Below are 7,922 nucleotides of genomic sequence, written 5' to 3'. Positions count from 1 at the left end.
TCCGACAGTACCTGTTTTTTTATAGCTGTGAGTTTTTATGTTGATGGTGATTTGCATTTACAGACTTGCTACCTGGAAAGAACAAAAAGCTCGCAGTTTCACTTGAATCAACAAATGATTGTCGATGGTTTGTTGTTTGGAATAAATGATCAGAGTATCAGAGGAGCCTTTGAAAGTGACAAATCTTCCCTTTTTAGATGGGAACGTTTTTCGGTTTTGAAGTTCCTGGATGATATCTGTGTGAAAGCTACAGGTAAATATTTAATAAGTTGTCAAAGAGGATATTAAGTTCCTCAGTAATGCGGGGCTTTCATTTCCGGTAGTTATAAGCATTCCAATATAAACATGAGCCCTTGGAAGTGCAGACGCTCCGGAGTTGCCCCTGGATTTCCAACTTCATTAATAAAGCCCAGACTGGACAATTCGATCTCATTGATTCCAATTTGCTTCCAAAATTTGGAAACCGAAAGGTCACCTGACTTGCTGCATATATGCTTTTTTTTTTTTTGCCTTCGTTATTTTAGTTTGAAGATTAATCAAACGAATGCAGAGGCGTAAGGGCCAATCGAGCAGCAGATCAAAATGAAGATGAATAATTTAGGTCCAGGTTATGAACACTGAAAGGCAGGCTGGCATAAACGCGTGCATATGTTGTGTTCACGCTTTCGCCTGTCATCTTTTGCATTAGCAGCAAAGCTGTGTCACCCTCTGTGCAGCGTGCTGGCCCCGCTGCAAAACGTTGATCAAGAGGTTGCCAGACAACGATGTTGCATCTCCAGCGGTGAGACGTGCCTGTCAGACAGCCGAAGGGATCGAGGTAAATAAGCCTAAATGCATGTACATGCTACGTGACAGGCTTCTCTCGGAGCAGCGGGGGAGCAGTGGCACAGATCTATTAAGGTTTTCTGGCTGTCCTTAACTCCTCTATTCCTATGACTGTAAGTGTCCTCTCAAATCAGGCTCATTCATTCAAGGAAAGCTGGACTTGCTCTTGTGCATACAAGTGGTAAATGATTGTGGGATTTTTCTTTCCTATACACGAATCCCCCCCACAACACACACACACTCTCTTTTCTTCCATTTAGAGGGATTGCTGCCATTTTTATCTGTATAGTCTTTCATTTTACAAGATAATACTCCCTTATGTGTAATTTCCCAAGCAGCTTACCTGCTGTGACTCCTGCCTGTAAAGTAATGGCTCCATCACAGGGCCTCTATCAGTTCCCTTGAGCGTCTCTGTCCAGGTCATTAACATTCAAGATTCTCTTTAAATCACTTCATATTTCAGCAGTTACTTAAGATCAGATCTGTGTATTGGACAAAAGAATTAGGACTGGGCATAAAGTCTGCTCATCAGAAACGAGGCTGGGTGTTTTACTTTGAAATAAAATTCCCAGAGAAGTAGCCATCTACATTTCTTCAAAGACAGGCCATTAATTGGATACATCTGTTAGAGAAACCCATAAGAGATTAAGCCCGGTCTTCCCAATGCTGTAGCTATGTAATTAGGCTTCTCCCCTGTTCTGGACAATGCACGCTGCTGCGCTGAGATGAAATGTGTTCATATTACAGTAGGTGATGAAATTCATTATTCATTTATAGCAATCGGCCGGCTCTGTCATTTCAAATGAAAGCATCGCGTATTTTGAGAAACCAACCAAAACTCTCGGTCAGCGAAAGAAAGTTGAAATCTTCATCGGCGTGAAGACGTGACTTCGAGCGCAGCAATGTGGCATAAAATCAAATGTCTTCCGGAGTTATTGGCTCTTCAGAAGAGATTATGAAATATGTTGTAAACTTAATGGCAAATGACACAATCGCTGAGCTGCAGTGTGCTTGACACTTCTGGTTCTACTGTAGGCTAATGAGTAAAATCCTGCAGCATAACACACACCTCTAATTCCTTTAGTCTGTTTTATCAGTTAAGCCATCTCTGTTAATTTTTTTCCATGTTAGCTGTCTGTCCTGGTGGCCAGGGGGAACGCCCTCACTGAAATATGTCTCATTGGTGACTAGTGCTACCAGCGGCTCATATTTTTCACTTATATTATTTTATTATTTATCTGATAGACTTTTGCCCATTTGTTTTTCCAAATCTCATCAGCCTCTGTTGTGCAGTTTTAGCACACCTGATATGCTAGTACGTTAAAGACTGCAACTGGTAACCGTCAGCATGCTAGTACTATGGTTGATGAGCATCAGCAGTTAGCCCCCCAGAGCCCTACCATGGCCATACAATTACACACTTTAATGCTTTGAAGATGGCAGATCTGCAGTAAACACACACTCTAGATCAAACCAAAGCCAGGGCTGGTCCTACCTGCACAGTACCTTACATCAGTGGCTCAGTCGCACTAGATTAAAAATAGCACTGCTTGCTGTTGATCATTGCCAGGTGACTGCATTGATTTTTTTTTTTTTTTTTTGCTGAGAGAGACCAACTCCAAGTAGTCGCAGTGACCAACTGATTGCCCAGAGGTTGAATGTGCAAAACACTTTATATCTGGGCCACCATGTTTGGTTGCAAGGTGATTGCACAGGTTGCGTGGTGGGAGGCAACCTGTCTCCAAACAATCTGGTCTGATTGAGACTGACTGCAGTCACACTCTCAGACAAACTGCTGTCTAATTTATAAATGCAGACAAATCGCCATCAGGTTGGCTGGATGGGTAAAATGGTAAATGGACTGGTTCTTATGTAGCGCTTTTCTACTCAACCTGAGTACTGAAAGCGCTTTATACAACTCGCCTCATTCATCACACATTCACACATATTCACACAAGTACTTTTTTCTGTGCCTAAGTGCTTTCTCACTGTGCATTGGAGAACAACTGGCGGTTCAGCATCTTGCCCAAGGACTCTTTGATATGCAGACTGAAGCAGCCAGGGATTCAACCTTTCGATTAGTAGATGACCTGCTCTATATGCTAAACTACAGCCAGTGGTCAAGCAGTTGTGTTTTAGTTATATTCCTATGTAAAAGGAAAGCTGCGGAGCATCTAAGCAATTTTGACTTAAATCACTTTCCCATAGCAACTGTGTTGCTATTTGTGGACGAATTTCTGAAATTCAAACCTGTTTTTTGGCTGGACTCTGAAACTAAGCACTCAACGTGAATTTCTGTGCATGCACTTAGCAACAGATTTGCAACAAACAGCAACAGATTTGCAATTTTTTGCCAGTTTGTCACAGTTAATCACCTTATCATCACAAACAGATTGCATGTAATTGCCGATTTGACCCCATTCCATTGCATACTGAAAGACTTACTCTGTCTTATTGCCATTTTATCGCTGTCTTAGCACGACAAAGTCACTTTGAAGATGGCAACTGGCTGTGACTGATCCCAGACGCAGTAGAAAACACATATTCTACTTCCTGTGATGCAAAAAAACAAAAACAAAAAACCCTTTAAATCTTTAAGAGAGCTTTAAAAAACCAAAACCAAAAAAACCCTAAAATATCATGATGGATGAGAAACAAAAAACAGGAGGAGCTGCAAGTCCTCCCAGAATAGGGTTGTCATCACTGTAATTATTACAGTGTTTAAAAATGATCAGCATATGTATTCAAATGGGATCCAATCCACTCATTAGTAAGTATGGGGTATTAGTCTTGTTTAACTTGTCTCTGCTGTCAAACTGTCTTATGTATTTTTCTGCCTCAGAATCATTTTAAAAGATTCATTTTGCATATAGAGAGTCAGTGTAGTCCTAACATTAACCTTATGGTTCAGAATAGGGGCAGGCTGATTAATATGAGGTGATACGATGATATTCACAAGTTATTAACACTCAGGAAGATTATATAGATTTTAAAAAGGTGTAATAAGATATGTGACATGTGTATGGCTGCATCACATCAAACTTGCAGAAAGACATTAAAAGACTATTTTTAGACCTGAGTCCAGTGTAACAGTGCACTCAACTTCAAAGAACTTTAGAAGACACGTAAGGTGCCTGCCTGGGCTCAGAGAAAGTAAAAATGAAAAAGGATGTTGCTACTCTCTGAAAAAAATATTTCATTGTATTTATTAAAGAGTCCTTTAGGACAACATTTTTATTTTATTGTACTGATTTTTTTTTAAACATTTGCTAGGTCTGATTATGAGTGTGTAATTTGTCTTTAAATGTCATCATATTAAGAACATTATTTATTTATCTTATACAAAATCAATCCCTGGTACATAAGAGGCAAAGCACTAAAATGTGGCCATTAAGTGGCATTGGATTGTTTATTGTTTATTATGCTATGTTTTTAAAGGTCATGAGCAAATAATGTTATTAATTTCAGCTTTTGAAGTAGATCTACATTCGTCAAACACTTGTGCATTTAAGGGTTTATGACACTCGCTATACAGCAGGGGTCTCAAACTCCAGACATCGAGGGCCGGTGTCCTGCAACTTTTCCATGTTACAACACACCTGAATAAAAATTTGTGGGTCATTAGCAAGAGTATAGAACTTGACTGCATGCTGAAGTGGCAACTCCTAACCCCACTCAAGTAAATTTAAGTAAATGTAAGTGTTTGGAAAATGATCTACTAAATGTACACTTTTTGCACCATGTTCATTCACTCATGAGCTGCTGTAACAGGAATCAAATGGCTGAATTGCCACCTCAGCATGCAGTCAAGTTCTAGAGTCTTGCTAATGACCTACTAATTGTATTCAGGTGTGTTGCAGAAGGGACACATGGAGAAGTTACAGGACACTGGCCCTCAAGGACTGGAGTTTGAGACCCCTGCTATATAATATGTTGAGCCATTAAAAAAATTTTTTAACAGGGGCAACACATGTTACCGAACATCAGTATACCAAACATATGAAGTGTAAACATGGCAAAACTGCCAATTTACATTTACATCGCCAAGGTGGGTTATGTAAAACTTATATAGAAATAAAAACATAAATGACATATTAGACAAGAAGGAGTTAAAGATGGTCACAGACCCGGTTTGCTGTTTAAGATATGCATCAAATGCCTTTAATAATGAAGATTACAGCTGTCCATTTTTTTGCCCACAACTAATGTGTATCCTCTATAGGTACTATTCTTAATTTAAAAACTGACAATAAGGCTCCTCCTGTTGCTTTGTGTAGAATCATTACGTCACATAGCAGAGCAAAACACGACATAAACACAGGTAGTTTCATTAATATGTCAAAACAATATGAATTTTTTTTCACAGGCTGGCGCTTCTTCAAAGCTCAGTATAAAAGTGCAGTTTGATTGAAGCTTTAGATAAAACCTTTTCAGCGCCATATTCCATCTAAAGTTTTAAAAGCACCGGTTTACTGTCATGATTTCTCTTAGACTCACATAAGCCTAAGTCAATGGGCCTATCTGTCTGCAATCTTATCAAAGGCATTAAAAGCTTTGGGAGACAACGATTAGACAGATGTGAAAATGTTCCATGAGAAAGAGGAGGAAGAAAAAAAGGAAAGAAAAAGGAAGTTACCTGCCTGCATTCACGAAACTCAAGTGTTGGGAACTTTGATATAAGTGAGAAAAGCAGCTCATGGTATCTCAGTTGGCTTTGCTCTCCCTTAACGCCCCACTCATCTACCTTCACACTTATTAGAAGTGCGTAATTACGCTGGATCATGTTTTTTGTTGCACGTTTGTCTTGAAACGGGGAAAAGCTAGATGACAGCTGAAGGTTATGAATATTTAATATCACATTTGCGGCATTTATTTCAATTTCAGAGGGAGCAGCCAGCTTTTAACTGGAATCGCTTTAAATAAAAGAAAGCTTGTTATCTGTAAGTGCATTTAGGCTTTCTGCTTAATGCGGGACTGTTATCAACAGTGCGGTTCATTAGCAGATTTCTAAATCTTCTTTCAGAGGGCCACGACCCTTTGATTTTCTGCTGTGAGAATACTGAGTAAATTCCAGCCTTCTGTTTCTCTGACGGTGAATTTATTCCTCTGTTCTGCACATTAATTTCACCGGACAGCTGCTAAATGCCAGTAAAATGCTCTGAGGATTCTATTTGCACCTTCTGAAAGGATTTCTAAGCACATCACCTCAGATCCATTAAATCCAGCTTTGAATCTCTTGACACTTATGCGAGCCGTCTTTGGAGCCACATGTAACATTCCCATGTGATTACAACGCTCCTTGATCAATCTGAGTGAATCACTTCATGATTGAGCGCCCGAGTCTCAAGAGTGGAGGGCCTCAAATTGTCCTTTATAGATCTGGTATTATATCTCCAGCTCCCCTCTGCCATTAGCTGGATATTCACATTTTCAATTTCAACTCACTGCCTTGTCTTGCCTCCAAATAAGGTCACCGTTGCAGCGTTGACTCGCTTCCCATTCATACCCCTGTGCCACACAACTCAGCCGCTGACAAACACTGCACTTAAACGCTTTTTAAGAGCTGTTTTCTTTTTTTCTTGTGTGATATTTCTAAGTCGCGTAGTGTATGGGAAGCAACCCATAGCTCGGTTTTGTTTAAGAGTTAAGAAGTACTCTAAGCCTAGGAGCAAGCAAATCTATTTTCTCTAAATGACATGGGTTGGACAGGAGACTGCAGGTTCAGTCTGGGCCTATCCATCAGAGACTGTTATAGGCCAGGTAGGTGAGTGATAAGGCTTTAGAGTGTCTCGGAGCACAGTGTTTCAGCATTTTATCCACAACAGGCAGCCCACGCCAATGTGACCTGCTTGCTGAACAATTTCAAGGGGGTGGTGTGTGTGAGTGCGTGGGGGGGGGGGGGGATCCTCAGTACAGCAGAGCACTCCTGAGCCGTGCACATCTGCATAAGCTGCTGTTAGACTGGAGATGGCACAGTGAATTGTTAGGTTATCATAAAAGAAGCCACTTTTGTCTCAGCCCTGCGGAATACTAAGTGTTTGTATTTGCAACACAACATTCATCCTGGGGTGTTCTCATTTTTTTTCTCAGGCCCTGCTATGGTAATTCATCATCCAGGTCTTGATACATACTGGGAGAGTGGCCGGTGAAAGTATTTGCCACCAGCTCACATGCTGCCGTTCACTCCCTTGGGATATTTTGATTATGAAAACTAAAGGGATGTCAGACCGCAACAATGCATATTTTGTTTGCTGCCGCCCTAAAGAACACAAAAAGTCCTGCCGGGCAGTGAAGGCTGAGACTGTGGGTGACAACTCTGCGGCTCTTTTTCTTTCTTTTTATAATGTTTAAGGTTCAAAAGCAGGTAATTTCACCTTGGTCAGAAGGGATGGAAACTGTAGAGGTGCACTGTGCAGGTGGTTTAATAATGGAAACAGAGGTCTTGAGGGACAAGTCCATCTTACTGAGCAACAGAGGAAGTCCATTACCTTCCGTGTATCTTTGCCTAATGCAGTGTCTTATTTGTAATTGAAAATCACATGTGTTATTACGCAGAGATCAAAAGCAGAGATGCAGAGTGGTGTCTTCAGACACCTCGAGGCTGAGAAAAAAAATATCTCTAAAAGCAGAAATGATACAAAACAGCCCAGCATCCTTAACAGATGAGCTAAAGTACCTTTTCCTCAGTGTAACCTGTTATCTGTTCATTTCATTCTGAAGTCGATGTTAAGTAAAAGTGCATAAAGTGGATATTGTTACAATACCTTTACCATACGGTTCCTGTTTTTGTTTGTTTGGGAAGCTTTTAGCTAGTCATTTCACGTCTTTATTTTTCCTTTTTAACTATATTTTGATTTTAGTCTTAGCGATTGTGTCTTGAGTAGTTAACCTTGTGTATCTGGTAGGTCTGGAGACCTACAGTACGGTGCAAGTCTTGGGGAAATTTTATTTGTTTGTTTGTTAAGCCACTTAACCCTGACCTACGAATCCTTCAAGCATAAAAGGCAACTCGCTTAAGTGATGAACCAGTGTCTACACATAATAAACAAAGTAAGGAACTGGTTATAAATTATATTATTACAGCAAACCATAGTCTT

This window comes from Perissodus microlepis, chromosome 13 (genome assembly GCF_051167445.1).
Source record: "Perissodus microlepis isolate ML-2025 ecotype Zambia chromosome 13, ASM5116744v1, whole genome shotgun sequence".
Taxonomy (NCBI): Eukaryota; Metazoa; Chordata; class Actinopteri; order Cichliformes; family Cichlidae; genus Perissodus; species Perissodus microlepis.
This window is presented reverse-complemented; position numbering follows the sequence as displayed.